The 22,848-nt window shown below is 44.0% G+C and overlaps 1 non-coding gene and 1 pseudogene across 1 annotated transcript; one reads left to right on the top strand and one right to left on the bottom strand.

The window, feature by feature from the left end:
- The first annotated feature begins 7,190 nt into the window (after positions 1–7,190).
- Positions 7,191–8,623, top strand: LOC122132986 (annotated as a pseudogene).
- On the bottom strand, positions 7,365–7,523 carry LOC116221220. Its single transcript, XR_004164066.1, has one exon. It is a non-coding gene; the product is annotated as a U1 spliceosomal RNA (small nuclear RNA).
- Positions 8,624–22,848: the final 14,225 nt, after the last annotated feature.

Genomic DNA, 22,848 nt, shown 5'->3' on the forward strand with positions numbered 1-22,848 from the left:
TAGAGTTGCAACTGTAGACAAGTTACGAGCTCTGACTGGTCTAGAGCTGTCCAATCATAACCCGTAAATGGCCACGGTTGCTCTGCTAAACAGGTGTGTATCGTTAGCGTCTGAAAGTCAAGGCAAGGCTATATCAAATCAAAGTATCAAAACATCTTCAGGTCATCAAGAGAGCCATACAGATTCACATATAAAGGCCTGTCTGACACATCACTTCACTTCAACATCTCTGAAACTTTATTACGGTCACTGTATCTACTGTTCGTTTGGCTGGACTGGACAGGACATACTGGATAAATCGCTATCGCTAATACTGATTGCTTATACTTTACATATTTTCTGGTAAGACTGAAATACTTCATGTGTATATTATTATAATATTATTATATTAGTTTAACAGTTTTCTTTTCAAAGATCAAGTTAAACGATTTAAGTTAAGTTTTCGATCATTTGTTTGAATGAATGAAATTACGTTAGGTAGGAGGGAGGAGTTCTGTTGACAGGTAACGGTACCGCTAGTTAGCGATTACTGAGGTAAATTCACCTCAGCCTACTCGAGATTTTACAATCCTACTTTTAAATTGTGGCTTTTACTGTATTATCTTGTGTTAAATGGGTTGAATTACACCACACTGAATAACTAATTTGTGCAGTCAATTACTGAATTACGTTAATTACTATTAGCGTTCATTATTATATTAGTAATTAATCTATTATTATAACAATCATATCGCTAATGTTGTTGGGGCGTTACTGTAGGCTATTTTAATGTTTCGCAGTGTGAACCCAATTACTTCTGAATTACCTCTCAGTCTGTGGTAAAGTTAGCGTTCATTATTATGTTAGTAATTATTTTATTATTATAGCAATACTAATGTTGTTGGGGCGTTACTGTATTAGTGGTTTGAAGTGTTGAAGATGACAAGCCCAGTTAACCGCGTCGTCAACCCGGACGCCCCTGAAAATCGGCAACAGGCTGCACTGATGGCGACAAAAGAGTCCCGTCAGTATCGGGAGAAGAGGACGGTGTTCCCCAAGCCTCCGCTGGAGCTGCTGAGCCAGGCCACTGCTCTGGCGCACGCAGAGATGCTCCTGCAAGCAGAGGGCTTCCCCAGGCCAGCTCGTCAACTGTGCCTTGGAAAGCTGGTGGTGCCATTTGGCCAGTACCTGAATGCACCATTCCACTGGCTTGTGGAGAACGATGTTGGCTACATGAAGTAGTAAGTATAATATATTTCATAACAATTTAAGCTAAGCATTTTAAAGTACCATTTTGATGGCATGCTTAAAATAAATGACCTGCATAACCGTTTGTGCAAAATTATGGCTGTTTGTAATTCATGTTTGCAAAGTCTCTTTGATTGCAGTGATATCAAGTGAGGACAGTACTAAGTTGATGTATGTTATTGCAGCCTACTAGACAAGCACAGGGGTGAAATTACCAACCCACAAAGAAAGGGAGAGATAGGGAACCAGTGGGTGAAGGATTTCCTCACAGAATACGCTCACAGCTTCCCACAAATCTCAGTTATCCTCGAGGTCAATGTTGACCGCTGTATTTACGGTCAGAGGGGCTTTGAAAACCACACTTTTGGGGAAATGTGGGAGCTGTACAGCCAGTACCTCAGCCAGAAGAACAGGCCAGAGCTATACAGTGCTGAGCAGAGTCAAAATATACAGAGGGCACACAGTTCTGTGAGGAGGTGGTTGCACACGCCAGTGACCCAAATCACAAGTGTGCAGATGAAGCGGTTCAGGAAGTACATCACTGACAAGGAGCAAGTAAGTGTATATGAATCAGGATATCAGAGCAGAATAGCACAGTAAATGAACATGGTTGAAATGAGTGATTGTTTAAATCTCTTTGGCTTAATGTGTTTGTTTGCCAATGGTAATTAAAAACTGGTATGTTACAAAATCTAGATAATTGCATTACATTTGTTGTCCAGCAACCCCGACCCCAGGCAAGCACCCCCAAGTGTGACCTGTCATGGCCAGGTGATGAGACTGAACTGTTAGCTGCAAGCCAGTCTGTGGAAGGTAAGTGAGATACAAAGCTTATCAAAGCATCAAACTTTTTTTTTATTAATTCAAAATACAAACTACTTTCTTTGCTAAATTCTCAGATTCGGTCAAGCAGTCCAGCAGTCAGTCTCTGAAGTCCCAGCCCAGAGATGAGTCCACGCTGCCCAAGGCCATCGCTGTCCACCCCAAGCAGAGGCACAAGTCTAAGCACTTGTCCAAGGACAAGCGGCCCGAGGCCACTGCCGTCCAGCCCACGGCCACCACTGTACAGCCCAAGCAGCCCGAGGCTGTCTGCCGCAAGATCAGGCACAAGCACAAGTCTAAGCACTTGTCCAAGGACAAGCGGCCCGAGGCCACCGCTGTGCAGCCCAGGCAGCCTGAGGTCACCGCTGTCTGCCACACGCAGCCTGAGGTCACCGCTGTCTGCCACACGCAGCCTGAGGTCACCGCTGTCTGCCACACGCAGCCTGAGGTCACCACTGTCCGCCGCACACAGCCTGAGTCCCCGTCCACATCCCGGGGTCATGACCATCCCATGGAGTCACCTCAGACGGATTCCCCTGTAAGTGATCCTCACATGATTTACAAGCAGTGTAAATGAGAACAATTTGTTTTACATGTTTTTAACATAACTTTGTACACAATAATAACCAACTGCCGTTATGCGTTTATATGTGTGTTCCAGGTGGAGCTAGAGGGTTGGGTGCGTCTGTGGGAAGACCCCAATGGCATCCCATCTGTGGACGTATCCTGGCTGAAAGAGGACGTAGACAGAGGGCTGTTCACCCCAGTGCATACCTACAAAGACATCACTGGGCAGCTCAAGAGAAGACGGGTGATGAAGTCAGTCTCCTGGCTATGTGAGTGGTGCTCTGCCACCAGCACAGCTCTTTTGAGTCGTGCCTTTGTGTGGCGCCCTCTTGGGGTGTGGAGGTACTCCATGAAGTGTCCTCGAGGTGAGAAGTGTCCGGGTGCAGGACACAACGTACACTTCTACAAATCTGGCTACCACCCCCGGGTATAAACTCACTTCACCTGTGTTAAATTACAGTTGAATATGTATTACTATGAATGTAAACATGCCAAAATAATTGTTTTCTTGCTTTTGAATGCTTTGATTCTCTCCCCATATGTACTTCAGGTACGTCACATCTGTGACGTGTCCAGCTGGTATTCCATGCTTACTGAGGTGCTGTGCTGCGGACCGTGCTTAAAGGCAGGCAGGAGCGGAGAAGGAGGCAAAATGGGTTGCTGGCTTGCGTGGGATCCTGCCATTATTTGTCAACTGAGCGAGGCTCATCAAGCCAAGTTCCCTGCCATCCTCACCAGCAAGTGAGTACACTGAACATAATGACAAACTTTAAAGATCTCTCAAAAAACAACAACAAAAAAAAGAAACACACAAAAAAAACCTCAACATATTGATTGTGAATCTACTTACAGGCGTGGTGTGGACAAGAAGGTTGTGCGCCTTCTGAGGGACCGGACCGAAGGGAACACTATGGTCAAGGTGTGGCGGCAGGTACAGGAGAACCACGTCGAGGAGTACCTTGGATGTGTGGACCTGTACACCACACTCCTCGTGGCTGTAGCTGCACCCGGCGGGATCCTCTCAGCAATAGGGCACACATTCCAGGCTCCACCTCCTCAGAGAGAGCTTCCCTCTGCGCGGCTCTTGCGCCACGCATTCCTGCTGGCAGAGGCCAGCAATGTGCAGGACTACCGTGCCCAGATCCTCTCCACTTTTGGCACTGTGCTGAAAATGGACTCCACCAAGAAAGTATGTAAATCAAAACATAATGCCATACTGTACGATACAAAACATATTTCAACATCACTGAAACTGTGACTTGTGCAAATTTTACCTGCTGTTTAGGTGGTGAAGAAGCTGTCTGGGGTGGGTAAAGGCTCAGCAGAGTGGTTCACCAGCGTAGGAAACGAGCACTCCCAAATAGTGTCGTTTGTGCTGACCTGCGAGGAGTCCACAGCGATGCTGGGGCCGATGTGCCGTGGACTGATGGAGAGGTTCCGGCTCGCCAATCAGCCGGTGCCCAAAATCCTCTACCTGGACCGCGGGTGTTGCCGCGCGCAGGGCCCAACGGCAGTTGAGACTCTGTTCCAGCCTTGGGTGGACAGTGGGATGGTTGTGCGTCTGGACATCTTCCACTGGATTCACCGGTTTGACGCAGCCATCCGCACAGACTCCCATTCCAAGTACGCTGCGTTTAAGTCTGCGCTAGCTGGGGCAGTGCTGGCCTACAACCGGGGAGACCTGGAGCTGCTCATCAAGGGCGTCAGGGCCAGAGACCCGGCAAGGCTTGGCTCTCTCTCCGACGAGGATGTGGTGCGGAGTCACATGTCAAGGGATCAGATGAGACACCACGTGAGGAGGCTCACAATCCGCCTCATCCACCAGGCCATTGAGGAGCTGAAAGGTCCCGCTGGGCTGGACGAGAGTGGAGTGAGCCTCTTCAAATCACCTGGTATGAAACACCTCATAAAAAAGTTTACACAACATCGATATGGATAGTGTAGCATACAAAGTGAAAATAAAACACTGGGTGTGTGTGTGTGTCTGTGTGTGTATTTACAGATGCCATTGATCAGATGTGGATGGCGCAGCAGCGACACCTGGAGTGCCTCCAGGATCCACCTGGCATGCCGATGTATAGGGTGGCACGCACCACAAAATTCAACACCGTGGACGTGCCCTTCTACAAAGGTCTGCGTGGAAGCAACAGCCTGGAAGGATTCCACAAATTTCTGCCAAACATGATTCCAGGTACAACATGTGTAGTCTGTATACTTAACTATATACTTTGTCTTGTAACAAATCAAAACATGTCATTTTTCTAATACCTTTTATTGTGACAATCAGGTCCCCACTGTGGAGCCCGGCCCTATCAGGTTTACCTGCTTAGTGGCATTGCAAGGTGGAACTCGGACAGGGGCTCAGACGCCGTGTTTGGTGGAAGAGGACGGCAGAACAGAACATACTCCGCGCCGTTTATCCACCGCCTCAACACCCGCTGTCAGCAGCTGTTCGGGGAGATGGTGGAGGAGAACTTCCGAGCCCCTGCTGATGTGCCCTCTGACGAGTTGCTCGGGTTGGAATACCTGTTCAGCCAGAGCACGGGGGAGTCTGGGCCCTTCTCTCTGCAGGACATTGCCAGCGATGGACCTGGTCCAGAAGAGGAGGTGGTTCAGCCTGGGCAGCTCGATTCAGAAGAGGCTGACGACGAGGCGTACCAGAGTGACATGGAGACGGCACGTGACGATGGGCTGGACGCCATCCCGCCCCACATCAGCCTCACCAGCAATGAAACATCAACAGTTAACCCTCCAGCCTTTGTGAGTAGCTGTGTGTGTCTGCTAGAAAGAAAATACAGTGAAATGATTACTGCAAAACAAAACAAACTGTACACATTTCAACTTACCGCATTCTCTCTCTCTCTCTCTCCAGGAGGATGCCTGCAGCCCGCAACCACTGCCAGGGTTTCAGAAGCTGGAGAACTTCTGCTCTGTGCTGCTGGAGATTGGCCTGACGCAGGGCAAGTTGTCTCTTACAACGGAGCAGAGGAACAGGGTCCTTGAGGCGTGGAATGTTGTGGACGAACTGGACAAGCAGCCACAGCAGTTTAACCAGCTGTACAGGACACACTGGGGCAACACCCTCTACTGCCGCACTAAGAGGGATGACCTCGTGGAGGCAGCTGTGGTGCAGAGGGTGAAGATGGCCAAACGCTACGCACCAGCGCAACAAGACATCAGCGCTCAGCACAACAGGCTGATGTACACGCTGGTGAAACTGCTGTGGTTGCGCTCACCTCAAGGGTCTCGCACCAGTCCTGAGAAGGGCACAATCTTGAAGGCGTATGAGCGAATCCAGCACCGGGTTTTGGTGGAGGATCCCATCCTCTCCAAAGCAGGGATTCCTCTGCCAAAGATAAACATTAAGACTGTGCGGGACTTCATCCGGTGCCAGGAGAGGCTGCTCAACCTGAATGCCACGAGACAGCCATCCACCATCACCAAGACCACCTCCATCTCCTCAGCGGAGCTACCTCCCGCACCTCACCAGCCAGCAGTCCTCCCTCCACCAGACTACCCCCTGATGGAATATGTGCCCACACCCAGCATGGCAGGGACAAAGGCCTTAAAGGGAAGGGCTGGTGTAATGCTAACCCAGCCTCGACCACTACTGCCACTGCCAATTACAGCCCCTCAACCACTACTGCCACTGCCGATGAGAGGAACCCACGCCACCTCTACCATCACCAGACCTGTGCCCTCCCCATCTTCAGCTACCTCTGAGACAGCTGGTCCCTCCACATGGCATCCCACGATGCCTGCCATTCAGTCCATAGCCATCATGCCTGCCAATACCTTCACCACATCGCAGAGTACTGACAGTCCTTTTTACTGGTCAAGAGCTACTTACTACAAGCGCAAGCTCAAGGACCACCCCTCAGATGTGGGGACCAAACTGCAAAAACTGCCTGCCTGCAAAGTCTGTGGCCAGCCAACCCAGGGACATAAAATTCTGCCCTGTAAAAATGATGTCCCCATCAAAAGGCCTGGATAATAGATTATACGACAGCTACGAACAATTCACCTCTGTTGTTGAAAGCTTGGAGTGACCTGTACTGTACCTTGTACATATTGTATATAGTTTTCTTGTTCATGCCTTTTTAAAAGTCTTAATCATGTTCAATGATACTTTATCGTCTGTAAATAGTGCCTGTGTTGTTGATAATGTTGTTGTTGTTTCATGGTGTTCCCCATTTCATGCACTTTCATTCAATAAAGTGGTCAGTACTTCAAATGCCTTGTGGAGTGTCAATAACTTAATGCAGCCATGGGGGTATAGTTGTCTATCAGAAGACAAGTGCCAGATTGCAAGTTAGTTGTTAAAATATGTGCCTATCTCCTACAATGATATCAGATACTTAGAAGTAAAAACCTTAGTATAAAACTACCTTTAAAATGAGCCTCCCAATAATGATAAGGGAGTGCATTTAGAAAAGAACAAAGCACTCACAAACAAGTATGCTTTCAATAGCACATTTCATTTATTGTAATCAGTACCGTTACACTTGATAAATGACAAATTGCATAGCATTTACTTATACAACTACAACGGAGATGGTATAAGTTAAAAGCAGTGATCTTTAATGACTTCAGGCAGTGACACACTAAATAAACTGACTTAAAACAGATACTGGCAAGGTTCACTTTAATGTTTTACACATTTGAGATAGATTGACTTCATGTTTTACAGTTTTACATTGAAGATAAAGGTAGCCACCATGATAGAGAAGACTTTGACACCCCGAACGACATTGTAGATTCCTTAACCAATCAAGAGCATGACTAATTGCACTCCAGTTCAGCCCATCGCCATTCGCAGGGGTCAGCACGACCGGAGTGCAATGGCCGAGCCTCGCCCTGGGCAAACAACCTTCTTGATCATTGTATCGCCCCTGCCAGGTAAGTATGAGTTGTACAAGACCAAGCTGGCGCTGGCCTTCCTGGCCCAATCCCAGAACTTTAAGAAGCACCTTACAAATCATGGTTTGTGCTAATTGAAATTTGTTTTACTGTTAAAATGCTACCCTTGACTTCCTATTGGTCCCCTATTTTGATTTTATTTTGTTCTTTTCATCTTGCAGGTCTTAAAGTCACAGAAAAGAAGGAACACAAAGGTACAGTTATATTATTGTCAGCTATGTCTATCTCAAATACATTCTTCTTTTCTACCTTATATCACGTCATTATATTTATCTGGTTTTGTTTTGCATTTTCCTCTTTTAAAGATATGTCCTGTCATGAACCTCCTGTGGAGAGAGCAGTGAGAGACATGGGGGCAGTGTAGAATGCCCTGTTTGTTTGACCACATTTTCAAACCGGGCTAATATGATGCGGCCGAACGGCTAAAACACGGCAGGGAACATCCCCCTATTATCTTTGTAGATGATAAAAATGGCATTTTTGTCACACCAAAGGACTTTAGTGGACAAGGTTTCCCATCCATGTCCTAAAATCTGTTGTCACACAGAGGTTGGCATGTGAGGTGTCCATCTGTAGGGACTTTATGAAGATAGCGGCAGAGAGTGGAAATCCCGGGACCGAATGTCACCACCTAATTAGGACGAATTGGGGTGTGTGTTACTCTGCGCCCCCACCTCTGATGGCTGCCTCTTTACAGTCAATGGTGGATCAGAGACTTCTCTCCACCACACGGCAGGAGGAGTGCCAGCAGCTACAGAGGAAGGCAGTTTCTGAAGAAGTAAATTGCATTTTTCCCATTTTTTGGGAAAATCCAACACCGCCTGAAATGTTCCTTCATTTTTCAGTTTTTACAGGAGAAAAGGATAGCTGGTGTCATTTTGGCAGGACAAGGGTGTCTTTTGACACCCACAAGGGCCAATGGCACTGTCAGTGCCAAAACAAATCAAAACACTGCTCACACCACTGTGTTTGTAAGTGGTGGTTGTTTCAAGAAAGACCCCAGCTGCTTAGGGACACAGACCCGACAACAGACGTGGAGGAAGCTCAAGAAATTGAGGAACTTCTACAAGAGTCTGTGTTGGCGTAGCCATCCTCACTAGGCTAATGTATGTAGGGATAAACTTATCATTTACGGAGGAAATCAATCTCACTGCTCACATCAGTTGTGGTAGACCGGAAAGAGAAAGACTTTATTTGCGTGGCAACATTTATACAGAACATCACGCACATATACGTATGACGTATGAGATCACATATGTTAACACTCCCACTTGATCACATACTCTTCAAATCATAAACTTACAAATAATACAACACTTCAGTATACAGGCTTCTGTACCAGTATACTGTAAAACAGAGACACTATCTCTATCATTTCTTTATTTGGATTGAGTTTAACCTTTTACATTCCAAACATAAATGTCATAAATCTCTCCACCTTGAACTTTGTCATTGGCTTAGTCATGACATCTGCCACCATATCAACTGTAGGACAATCAATATTTTCCCATCAGTTACTGCAGAACGAATAAAATGGTACCTAATTTCAATGTGTTTGCATCTTTGGCGGCAAACTGGATCTTTGGACAGAGCAATTGTACCTTGATTGTCTTCAAAGATTTTAACTGGTGCATACTGACAATCATTATCCATTCCACTCATTAACTGTACTAGATAGAGGCTCTCTTGCGTGGTTGCAGCCAGTGCCATGTATTCAGCCTCACATGTTGATAAGGCAACTGTGGCTTGCTTTTTGGACTTCCACGAATCAGTGGACCATCAAGACTAAAGCAGTATCCTGTAGTGTCATTTATATCAGCAGCCCAATCAGAATCACTGTATGCCACAAGTTTTAGATTTGCCTCACTTTTCCTGTAACATAACTCATGATCAATTGTGCCTTTCAGATACCTCATCACAGGCTTAGCTGTTATCCAGTGTTGTTCATTTGGTTCTGACAAATTCTGTGATAACTTACTCACAATCCAACTTAGATCAGGCCTGGTACAGGTCATTATGTAAATCAGACTTCCTACCATCTCACGGTAAGTTTTAGCATTAACAGGGTTAGCATCAAAAAAGTCAAAGTAGCTTTATTGTCAAGACATACAAAGGAATCGAAAAAAAACGTTTCCCACTCTCCCACGGTGAAACATATAAAGTGCACACGCACAACAACAGATAAGACAAGACATATACATATAGTTATAAACATACAGATACATGTACAGCAGCATAAGTTTACTTTAAAGTGAGGTTATGGTAGTGCAAAAAAGGCAGCAAAAAGACATCCTGTGAGATGTATTTGTTACATTGGCAGTGCAAGTATAACAGTAAGTGGTAAATCACTGTTGTACTCCATTTTCTGTTCACATGGGGTTGACCTAGGCTTACAATCTGACATGCCAAATCTTTCCAGTACCTTTGATATGTACCTTTTCTGACTCATTTTTACAATTCCATCATTCTGATCAAATTCAATCCCTAGGAAATGTTTTAGTTTTCTAAGATCCTTCATCTTAAATTTCACAGCAAGTGTCTTCTTCACATCACTCAACAAATCATCATTACTAGCAGCAATAACTAGATCATCAACCCAAATTACCACTATTGCTCTTTCTTTTCCAATGTGTTTAGTGTAGACACAGTGATCTGCAGGGTTTTGCACAAAATCATTTTCAGTCAAATAATCACTCAGCATTTTGTTCCAGTTTCTACCGGATTGCTTTAGACCATAAAGTGACTCGTTTAGTCTGCAGACTAGATTTTTACCTGTGTCAGATTTCACCTCGAATCCCTCTGGTTGCCCCATACACCTCGCAATCAATAGGAGCATGCAAATATGCTGTCTTAACATCCATCTGGTGTAAATCAAGATCATATTGTGCGGCCATTTGCATCAGTACACGTATCGAAGTCAGATTAGCAGTTGGAGAGAAAGTCTCCTTGTAATCTATTCCCATCACCTGATTGTAACCTTTGGCAACGTATCTGGCCTTGTAGGTTTCTGACTGATCTGCATTCGTTTTGATAGCATAGACCCATCTACCTCCCACTTCTTGTTTGCCCTCTGGTAGGGTAGTCAGTAGGGGTGTAAATCTCTCATGACAAAGACGATCCGATTCGTATCTCGATACATGGGCACGATACGATACAAGAAAAGATGCATGTTGATAAAAAACGATTCAGTACGATTCGATGCGATGCGATGCGATTCGATGTAGTTCAATAATTGAAAACACTGAGTTGTGAGGAAACAATGGACCTCATTCTCGAAACATTTTCTTGTCGTATTAAATATCTTCTTACCAACCTCAAAAGACCAACCTCAGAAAAGATCTCTGCTGGATTCATGAACGCCTGGAAATGTGTTCTTAATTGAACGCGCCATTTTAATACCGATACGGGACGTCACGCATCGATGTAGTCGTATCTTACACGCTAAAAACGGATATCGATACGTATCGGGTTTTTTTTACGCCCCTAGTAGTGTGAATGTTATTTTCTCTAAGAGAATCCATTTCCTCATTCATAGCTTTAGCCCAAATCTCTGCCTTAGGTGCGCTCATAGCTTCTTTGAATGTTTTGTGGTGCATCACACATTCTATAGCAATAGTCAATGTTAATTGACACCTGGTCATTAGATTTCACATCCGTAACATACTCAGAGAGGTACTGTGGGGTTCTCCTGTCTCTTTTAGGATACCGAGGATCATTTCTCTCAATCTGAGCTGTATCAGTAGAATCAGGCCTATCAAAAGTGTCCTGAGATACATTTACACTCCCTTGATTCTGTGCCGTTACACTTTCAGTTAATCTGGGTGACACATATCTCTTCTCCATCAAGTCATCATCAATCATTGGGTCTGTTCGGGTTTCTTTCTCCACAACATTCTTTGTGACAAATCTCACCAGCCGGTGTTTCGATACTTTCTTAGTGTCAGAGTGTCTCATCCATTCCATATTGCATATCGCTTGTCTTACCGTTCTTCAGTGTCTCGTCTTCTGTTTGTTTATGTTGAAAATATTCAGCGCATAAACGCTGCTTTAAAAAGACGTTCAACTTCCGGCTTAACCGGAAGTGAACCCGAATTCGGTTTTATTATTTAGGCTGTTATTTGAGATGTTGGCTATGCCGCCATGTGGCAAAATGCACAGTAATATACTTATTACATTTTTCCAGCCTTATGGAAGTTAGTTTGTTAGCTGTTAAAGCTTATTGGTCTCACGTACCTGAGACACCCCTGTGTATTATGATGGTATGGTTTGTGCCAATTGTAGGGGCGTGCTTAGGCCCGATTTAAGCCTGTCTATTCATTCTGTCGGGAGAGCTGCAACCTGATAGACCTAAGTCTTAGAGCTCTTTCGAGAAAGTGTTTACTAAACCAGCTACAGTGGTAAAGTTGTCCAACAATTGTAATTAATTGTTTTGGCTATTATGCCCATTTATTTTTCTTATTACAAAGTATTTGTTTTTCGCTCTTTTGGTATTAATTCTGCCCTTTCGGGCCTTATTTTGGGAAAATAAAAATTCCCATCATATCAAACTTCATCTCCGTCATCCTGAGAGTTATTTTATATCAAGCTCAACCGGTCTCAACCAGATGAGCTCCATGGGCCCCGACCATCTAAACAAGCCCCAGACGGTACAGAAGACTTTGGATAACATCCTGCTCACGTCTCCAATCGCGGCCTGCAGATTACCCCAACGGTTCAAGCGCGACTGATCATCGCGCAGAAAACCGAGGTACAGGCTGAGAGGGAGAGATGGACGAAGCTTTGGGCGCTTTCACGGACTTTCTTTCGCGTCAGCACACGGACGCTCCAGCTTAAGTAGGGGGGTGTGTGACGGGGCACCTGAGTCCAACCTTTCCCGAATACAACAACAAACTTGGCCAAGAAACCAAGAGGGGAGGAACACAACCCCATGGAGGGAGGGACAAATCCACCAAATGGAGGAACCTCTGTAAACCCAAACCCCGGGACAGAGTTGTCCAGCCTCCACACGAAGGAGAACCACCAAAGGGAGGTAGTGTTGAGCCTAGGGCCAACCGAACCTAAAGAAATGGATGGGTGTTTTACAGATGAGGACTTCCCTCCACTACCGGCCCCCCAGGGTCCCCCCCTAATACCTAAAATATTTCTGACAGGCAAACAAAACCCACGGCCACTTACTACAAAGAATTCTTGTGTCGTCAAAAACATGGGAATGGAAATCGAACCATATCCATTCTCTGGTACGGAAACCAAGAAAACCCACTTGAGACACCGGAAAGGATGATAATTGTACACCAACCACACCCTGAAGGCCCTAGACAATCCTCAAAATCTCCTTCTACACCCGTAGAGGAAGAAGTTTGCTTCATTGTTCCCGACCAGGAACTAAATCTTCTAGTAGAGGAACCAGGACAGAGCCATTTTTCCATAGATGAGGACTCCACCATCTAGTTTTGTACCGACCAGCACAATAACACACAACTCAACAGAAAATAATACAAGCACAAATCCAAACACATCAATACGATTCACCCCAATCAACGCAGAACAAAACCCAAGTCCCTCCATCAGAATTACTCCAATCCAGACAGGCCATAATACTTCCGCTCCATCTTCCGGGCTTACCCCAATCCTGACAGGACGAAATCTCACTCAGTCTTCACTCCTGGCCATCCCGACCACAACCTACAAACCTACCAGACACATAAACACAAACAGGAAGATGATAGATTGGAATGTCACGATTAAGAAGAGATGGCTAGTCATTGGAGACTCCAACCTTTCCCGAATACCACCATTTCAGATCCCAGACCTACAAATTGACAGTTTCCCTGGGGCAAGTTTTTCGCATGCAGAGGCAATACTGAAAAAGGCAGTGATCAGCTCTAAAGTAGAAAAAGTAGTGCTAGCCTTTGGCCTAAATAATAGAGAGCAGAGATGTAAGGATACGGCAATTAAACAATTACAGAGAACTGTGAAAGCAGCTAAAGACAAACTCCCATACGCAGAAATCTGGGTCCCAGAAATCAATTTCTCACGTGGCCTCCCCATACATCAGCAAGAGATATTAGAAGGTCTCAATAGATACATAAATTCACACACGGGGTACATTCCACCGTTACCTGGTGCTGATTTTGAGGTAGAAAGAGATAAAATACATTGGACAGCTGACACCGGGAAGGCTATCTGTGACGGGGCACCTGTGTGACCCGCCACTGCAGCGTGTATGCTGCTGCTTTAGTGGACTGGGTGCAGGTGTTTTGTGGTTCATGTCCGTTTCCAGTTAGAAATGCATGTATATTTCTCTGTTTGCAATCACCACATCATTCAATGTCTTGTCTCTCAAATGTTCCGTTTATTTAGGTTAAAATCTCACGTCATTGTCATATTTCATACTGTTGTCCTACCGTTATCTAGTTTCGTCTTGTGTACATTTGTTTAGAGAATATGGCGCGATTAAGCGCAAGTTTTAAAACTCCCGGGTCAGTTATTTTTGGATCGTTTGTATTCTAATTGTTATTGGCTGCTTTATAATATGTCGGCTATGCCGTCATTTAGCCTTGATGACTACGTTGGTGTAGTCCATTTTCCCAGCTATGTGGGACATTGATTGTTTAAATATGGCTGCTGTGAGCCAAGGTGTTGGTACCTGCCGATGACACACCTGAGAGTCATTATTGGCATGAGCCAATTACAGGTGTTTGTCTAGGCCAGGGGTCGGCAAGTAACTTTGGCCGCGGGCCAGTATTTTTTCTCGCCACTAGGTGACGGGCCAGAGTCTGGGTTACTGACGCTGCGATAGGTGCCCCTTAAGTGCACTCGCAACAAGTAGGCCTACATGGAGAATGGATAGGTCTACTACAAAAAACTAATGATAATAAACCATGTGAATGAGCCCATTGGTTGTCTGTTTGAATAATTTCATTATTTTAACTCTCTCTCTCTCAGGGGCGTCGTTGGGCCTATTTTAGGGCGGCTGAAGCCCCCCTAAAATGTTCTTCAGCCCCCCAAAATTATTTGGCATTATTGGCTTTGAAAAAAAAAAATTACTTTTTTATTTGGGTGATGTCATTAAATTAAACTATTGTTTCTCACATGGACAAGTTATTTATAACTCTAACATGCTACATGTGCGTGCGTTCTGGTTTGTATGTTTTCTCCCCCTTCAAATTACAATCTAATAGCCTATCATCATACTTAACGATATAAACCCCGGGGATCTTGCGGAGACTGCTGCGCTGGCTTTCTCACTCTGCCAAGTTACGTCTCTTCAACGACAGCCAGGATTATAGCCAAGAGTTTAGCCAAGAGTTTAGCTCAAAGTAAATGATGCAAGGAGTGAAATTGTAAGTACGGGTAGTTACAGAATGTGGCTATCTGTAGTTGTTAACGATTGTTACCTGCTTAAATGTAGGTTTACTTGAGGTAAATGAAGGGAATATTGTAGTGGGCTATGTTAACACTAAGCTAGCTAGCTAATTTGTTAGAAACTGTCTCCAGTGAGCAAGAGTGTGAACAGGCGAATTCGAAATACAAGAAATAACTATCGACATCTGTCTATTCTTTGCATTAATATATCTCTCTAGTATTTCGAAACAATAATATCAGTCCCTATAGAATGTTGTTGTTTATAATCAATTAATGCTATTGAATTCTAGTTTGACTTGATTTTAGTAAATGCATTGGGTGCCTTCCTCCCATCATACAATATTTATCATTTTAAAATTAAGATGTTCTTGATTTTTTTTTTTTTTTAAATTCCCCATTGAATGGTATTTGACACTGAATTAGTTCATCTTTATCTCAGTGATAGTGTCCAAATGAGCATAAAATATCACTGGTATGTAAAAACTACAGGGACAACAAAATAGATGTAAATGTTGATCAAAATCGTATTCCCTTCTGCTCATAATAAAACAAGTAAACAACTCAAGAATTAGTATTTGGGAGCGGATAGGAAAGCTGGTTTATCCGTCTTTCCTTTACAAGCAGGACAATTATTTCTCTCTTTATTTGAGAAAAGTTCACATTTTGTGTTGTCAAATTTCACTATGACCCTGCAATTCTGTCTCTTGTGTTATCATATACTGAATGCAAGCAAAACAACAGAGCAAAATCACACTCTTTCTGATTGAACCAATCTATGAACTGTCTGAAACAATGGATATCCGCGGCCCCAAATGGGCCCCAAAAAAAATTGCAGCGTACTCTGCGCACAAACAAGCCACTCCCCTTGGGGCTAAGCCCCCCCTTTCCTTTAATCCTAGAAACGCCCCTGCTCTCTCTTATCCCCCTGTCAATATAGCCTTGCCTATTGTGAATAATAGCAATGATGAAGTTTTTTCAACATTGAGCCTCCTAATTACACCTAGGCTACGTAGACTATTTTTATTTCGAAATAGTTGGTTGACGCACCTCCTTACAATGTTACAATGTTTATTGTTTGGGAAAATAGCATGCAGAGAGAAATTAGCATACAATGTCGTTGTCAAAAGGTCTGAAGAGGAAAGTTGACAACGACAACAGAGCCTATTAAACTTTGCCTTTATCTTACCCGGTTTCACTAATGGAAAGCCCATGTGTCTCATCTGCAACAAAGTTGTTGCGGTTTGCAAAGGGTACAATGTCAATGATCTAGCTATGTCTCTTCAATTTAAGGAGTGATGAGGCTGGTGCACTCAATAGCTCGCTATCGACTAACTCCTCAGACTAATATTACCTCAGACAAGGTAGCTAGCTAGCAGGTTAGCGGGCAAAATAGTTTTACAAAACGAGATGACGATACAAATTTTAAAAGACGTTTCCACAAACAGAAAACACAGCCGATTACCCACGTTGTCATTATTGGTGCACAAAAACAGCTCTCACTGACTGACACTGGTTCTTGCTTTGTAGTAACAAAGTGACTTGTCATTTCTATGAGTTAGGTAACGTTAAAATTCGCTTTATTGAACGTCCTACAAAAGTCCTGGGTTTACGATCCATTTAAATTTCATTGATCTAGCGATGTCAATTCGGAGATGCTAGTTATAAACCAACCGACACTTCTCTGTGACAGCCATACGAAGACGTTACGAGAGGGTTGCCTTGCCAGAACAAACAGGAGGATGCTAGATAACATTACTATTTCTAATACGTTTTTGAAATTTGACATCAACATGGTCGTCACTGTCATCCAAACGTGGTGGCTCGTCATCGTTGGTGCACATAAATACTGTCTCATCCAGTGAGAATAGACGCGGGCGTTTAGGCTTACTAGCCATAACTGTAAAACACACTGTTTCTCCTCAGGCGATCTGTCAGTAGTGAGATATAGCGATGAAATACTTCAGAAAAGTCAATGACAGGAAACCCAGTTTCCGGTTTCAAAATAAAAGTAAAATGTTAATCTAACCATTAGCGGGGTATTATTTCATGAATTAATGTTGTAGTATAAAAACTGTCTCTTTAAAAACTGCTACAATCGGAAAAATTTGACGGGCTCAAAAAATGAACTGGCGGGCCACAATTTGCCCGCGGGCCGCCTGTTGCCGACCCATGGTCTAGGCTATTTAAACGTGCCTTTTCTTTGTTTCGGGAGAGTGATCGTGTTTAATAAGACGCAAGTCTTACGAGCTCTCACGGACCAGTTAATGTGGTCTTTTTATGTCTAGTCGACTATTGCTAAGTACTTATTTGTCAGTGGCTATGATGCCCATGTTTGTGTCTTTCTGAAAAGTTTCATTTATATTTATTTATTATTGTTTATACCGCCTTATGGGCCTTTGTTAGAAAGATGGGATTTATTTCACCCAACTATCAACCTCCCGAGTCCTCCTTCGAGTTTTAACATCTTGCTCAAGACGCAAAGCTATCTCAACCTTTAACACAGGGTAGTACACTAGATACGCAGGGCTATACTTGTCATATCCTATGAAAACTCCCTTCTCACACCTCGAGTCTAAATTCTTCTTGTCATGCTTGTAAGTGCAGCAGACAGATCCAAATACTCTCATTCTAGACAAGTTTGGTTTCTTGCCTGTAAGCATGTAGTATGGCGTTTGCTTTGTTCTGTTACAGTAGCATCTGTTACGAATCACTGCAGCATACGTCCACAACTCCTTAGGTAGATTACTCTCAATCAACATGCATCTCGCCATGTCAAATAGTGTGCGCCAATTCCTCTCTGCCGTGCCATTTTGATGTGGCGAATATGGTGCTGAGAATTCATGTCTAATGCTATGCTTGGTTAGCAGAGACTGAAACTCCTGTCCTGTGAATCTGCATCCCCTCTACTACATCTTGCAATCTGGAAACATCATCATAATTGCAGTGCCCTAGTATTTCGTGCCAAGTTTGAATATCAAAACATCCATTACAAGAATCACAACCTTCTTCACTTTCATCACTAACAGTGTCCAAGTAATAAAGTCTATTGTGTTCTTTAATGTCAAACCTTGTACCACTCTCGTGGATGAGTTAGTCTTCTCCTTGCTTGAACTTAACAGAGGCTCCGTTGGTCGTTGCTGCTTTTACCGAGAAAATGTCCTGAGGATATGTCGGTATGAAGAGAGCATTCTTCAGTGTAGCCTTCACTCGCTTTCCCTCGTGGTTCACCAGGTTCACCTCTGCGTCGCCTCTCCTGAGAGCCACATCGTTTGCCCTGGTGCCGTCAGCCAATTCGATGAAGTGCTTCTCAGACTGGAACGTGTTGAAAAAACTTCTTAAACTTCCCGATATCCGTAACGATATGCGACGTTGCTCCCGTGTCGACCATCAGCCCTCTGAGGTTCCATCCACGTTCCTGGAAGTCGCTCGCCTTGAAGGCATATCCATTTTCTTCACTCTGTTCCTTATCAGCAACTTGTTTGACGTTGTCCTTTCTTTTCCGTCTGCAAAGTGCATCTGTGTGTGTCGAACTTTTGCAGTATCCACACCATAGCTTTCTCTGTCGTTCGTTCGGACATGCCCGGGCTATGTGTCCCTTCACTCCGCAATTGTAACAGACAATGTCGGGGCCTGCAGCGATCTCTCTCCCCCGAACTGTAGCACTCGCCCTCATCACGTTGTCTTCCGAGCTAGCACGATATTTTTCTGTGTCCTCAAAACTTCTAAATTTTGTCTTAAATTCAGCAAAAAAACAGATTTTCATCCGTTTGTTTAACGTGAATGACGAACGGTTTGAATGATTCCGGTAATCCCTTCAAAATCATGGCAATCAAAAGTCCATCACTCAGTCTTTCTTCAGCATTTCGAAGTGCTGTAACTGTTGCTTCTGCCCTAATGATGTAGTCCGTAACACTTTCATCTGTACTCTTTTGCAAAGACGTTAGCTCCGTGTACAGGCTAATAATTCTTGGTTTGCCTTTACCTGCGTAATAGTCCCTCAGTATCTGGAAAGCTTTTCTTCCGTTGTCGGTAGCATCTCTCATTATTAGCGACAGGCTTCTATCGTCCAAGAACTGAATAATTTCTGCATATACCTCTTCATTTTTCTTTCTGTCGTTCTCGATGTCGTCGTCGGAGTCAGGGTCATTGAGGAGGGTATCCTTCAGCCCCAGCAGGCGCATGTCTCCCAAATTTCGTACTTCTTCTCATCTCCGTCAAAGCACAATCTACTCCACCTACTTCCATCTCGTGACCTGGGCCCATAACCTGTTGGCGTAGCCATCCTCACTAGGCTAATGTATGTAGGGATAAACTTATAATTTACGGAGGAAATCAATCTCATTGCTCACATCAGTTGTGGTAGACCGGAAAGAGAAAGACTTTATTTGCGTGGCAACATTTATACAGAACATCACGCACATATACGTATGACGTATGAGATCACATATGTTAACAGTCTGCTTCCACCAGGCAAGGCATTTCAGAAATTCAATTCAATTTTATTTATATAGCGCCATAACAATACAATTGTCTCTAGGCGCTTTACAGAGCCCAGAGCCTAAAACCCCCTTAGTGCAAGCACAATGGCAACACGGGCAAGAAAAAACTCCCTGTTAGTCAGAAAGGAACCTTAAGCAGAACCACGGCACATAAGGGGGAACACATCTGCTTGAGGTCGGCCGGGTGGAGATAGGAAGGGGGGAGGGTTGTGTGGTAGAAGGGGAAGGGAAACAACAGGTGTTGTACATAGCCTGCATTTGGTAGATGTACATAATATATATACAGACATCCAGTGGTAAATACATGATACAGACAAGACCAGTTTAGTGGATATACACTGTGCTGAAAGGGGTTACTATTACAGGGGTAAGGGGAGTAGGAACAGAGAAACATGTCGATGGTGGCAATAATATATATTGTTTATAAATGCTAGCATAGGGTATGAGGTAGAGTAAGTGTACGGCAGTGCGGTGGCGGTGGGTGCAATTGGTCGAGGGTTTCTGCAGGTAGACCGGGTGGAGAGACTACAGCAGCGTCCCATGGCGAAGATAGTCTAGATTAGGAGAGAAAGAAAAAGAACAGAGTGAGTGGGTTATTATAGGCATTAGCAATGTGATAAGAAAGGAGAGGGAGAGGGAGAGAGAGAGGCTGCCTGGCTGGGTGTATGGGGATTTTATTTAGTATTTAGTTGGCTGGTGACAGTCGCAAAACGTGCCGTGTGCTGTACCCGGGATCTTCCGCACTCCTTCACGGTACAACATACGCTGTCTGTAGCCCAGTTATTGTTGTAGCGAAAAACAACTGTTTCCAAATCTTAGAGATAATATTCAATCAGAGTCAGAAGTCCGAGTGCGATAAACTGAAGTTTTATTCAATCCTGCAGACATTTCATCTAAAACGAGAGCGGTGGTCCATGGAGCAGCTCTAACTAAAACACCCAATGCATTGACTTTTTATACTCATAATTCGTCACTTTCTGCAAGTCACGATCTTCAACCTCCATCTATACTGACCCAATCAGAATATTCCCTTATATCTCCTCATATTTTATCTACGCTTTTGGCCACTCAGAATATTCTCGCTCACCTGTTGCGGGGGAACTTTTGCTTTAAGGGAGATAGGCCCTCCTGCCAATTTGCTTGGTATCACTTTTTTGGAGGCCTGGTCTGACCTTGACTGCCATCATCTTGTGTGTGTGCTTATGTGCGAGTGTGTGTGTGTGTGTGGGTGTGAGTGAGTGACCCCCCTCCTGACTGCTTGTTACTTTCCACTGGCCTGCACCTGCACCCTGGCCTTCATGATGCTTGACCTTACATGATACCCATCCCTGCACACAGGCCCAATGACAATTGTAGCTGCAATTCTGCTCTATGACCACCACGGCACTGTTTTACAATCATAATTTTCAACATTATGTTGATTAGGGGGGTATTGCATGTGTTTTAGATGTGTTTAGCTATGCTGGCATTTAGCATTTAGTTTGGTTTGGCATTTAGTTTGGTTTAGCATTAGTTATGTTTAGTTATGCTGCCATTTAGCAATTAGTTTGGTTTGGTACATATGGAGATTTTAGTCGTAAGCTTTGTTAGGGTTGCAGGGTACAACATACGCTGTCTGTAGCCCAGTGATATACGTTGTTTTAAAAAAAAATAATAATAATTTTCTTATGTGTTTATATGTCTAGTTATGCTTGCTGACTGGCTGGCCCAGCAGGTGATGGGGTTGTTGACGCAATTACTTGTGGCTATAGGATGCACTAAAGAGGAATGTCTTTAGTCTTGATTTGAATATAGGTAGGGTGTCTGCATCTCGGATGGAGGCAGGGAGATTGTTCCAGAGGAGGGGGGCTCGGTAGCTAAAGGATCTGCCTCCTACTGTGGTTTTTGATATTCTTGGAATTACAAGGAGGCCTGCACTCTGGGAACGCAGCGGTCTTGGAGGGCAGTAGGGGACAACTAGTTCCTTAAGGTAGTTTGGAGCCAGGTCATTTAGGGCTTTGTATGTTAGCAGGAGTACTTTGAAATCAATTCTCCTTTTAACAGGGAGCCAATGCATAGAAGCAAGTACAGGTGAGATGTACCTGAGAAATGCATTGTACAGACATCTGGCAGTTGACAGACTACATATGGAAAAGCAAAAACATACCAGCAGAGCTACCAATTGATCTGTCCACAAAAGAGAGAGCTGTCCCAGAGAGCTTTGAGCCAGCTGAGGCCATATGTCCTTATTGCCCCGGTCCTTGTCCCCCATCTTTGGGAGACAGAAGACTAGTGACACGCCATGGTACTGTGTATGGCATATCTGCAGTTACCAAAGGTACATTTCCATCTTTAGCATCAAATGCTGTTTATTTCCAGACTACATCTTATTCTCATATTTTATACTTGTGCATTTCATTTAAATAAAATAAATTTATAAATAATAAATAAATAAATTAAATAATTAGTTGTTTTGCTATTTTCCAGCCGTGTCAGTGTACATGAAAAAGTGCCTCGTCTGTCATCGTCTTGTGAGGTTTCAGGAATACCAGTCAGGATTCCATAATTACAATAACAAGACATTCTTGACAGTTCCTCTTTGTTCTCTACTGACTGCGGGACTAGGGGTAAGTGACTTCAAAAACCATGTGCATGTAGTATAAATCATGATTTAAAATTTTGATATGTGGTCACACATACAATTATTGTCTGTGGAATATCTTCGTAGAATCGTATTGCCATTGGGCGATTCCTGCAAACCATGGAGGATCACTCTTCTCTTAGCCTCCCTCATAAATGTGATTAGAAGGAGTTTCCATCACTTCAGCGCATTGAGGGAGTATGATTACTCCTATTCCTGTGTCAGATGCGGCCACAGCCCCCCTATTCTGATTGCGGATGCAAATTGGAAGGTCGCGTTTGATTTGCCAGGTTGGTCAAATGAAGGTGTACTGTATGTGTATACTTTTATCTTTATGCAAGTGGTTTCCCTACAACGTATGCTTTATTGCCATATTTCAGTTCACCTCTTCAAACGTCCAAGCAAAGAAAATATCACCTGACAAGACACAGAGGTTAATGTGCGTGACAGGTGGAAGACACTTGAGAAACGTATTGTGGCCTCAGGATTTTGTTATGGTAAGAATTATGGAAAGACTATGGTGACTACACCTAATTACATTACACCTGAAATGTTACTTTAGATTTCTATCCCAAAGGTACCACGGTTGCCAATCCATACACCTGTCCCCTCACATACTCTGCCTTCACTCCATGGGTTGGTGAGAATGTCAGAGTGATGTTGTCTCGAAGACTGAAGTGCTGAAAGGTTTCGGTCAAAAGGACCAAGCACCCACTTCAGGGACTGCCTCTGCCATAGATGAGGACACCATATTAAAAGTGTTGGAGTCCCATCCAGTGAGTTGGTTTAAATGTTAATATCATAATTTGCAGTAATACTTCATAGGGG

Source organism: Clupea harengus, chromosome 7, assembly GCF_900700415.2.
Source record: "Clupea harengus chromosome 7, Ch_v2.0.2, whole genome shotgun sequence".
NCBI lineage: Eukaryota > Metazoa > Chordata > Actinopteri > Clupeiformes > Clupeidae > Clupea > Clupea harengus.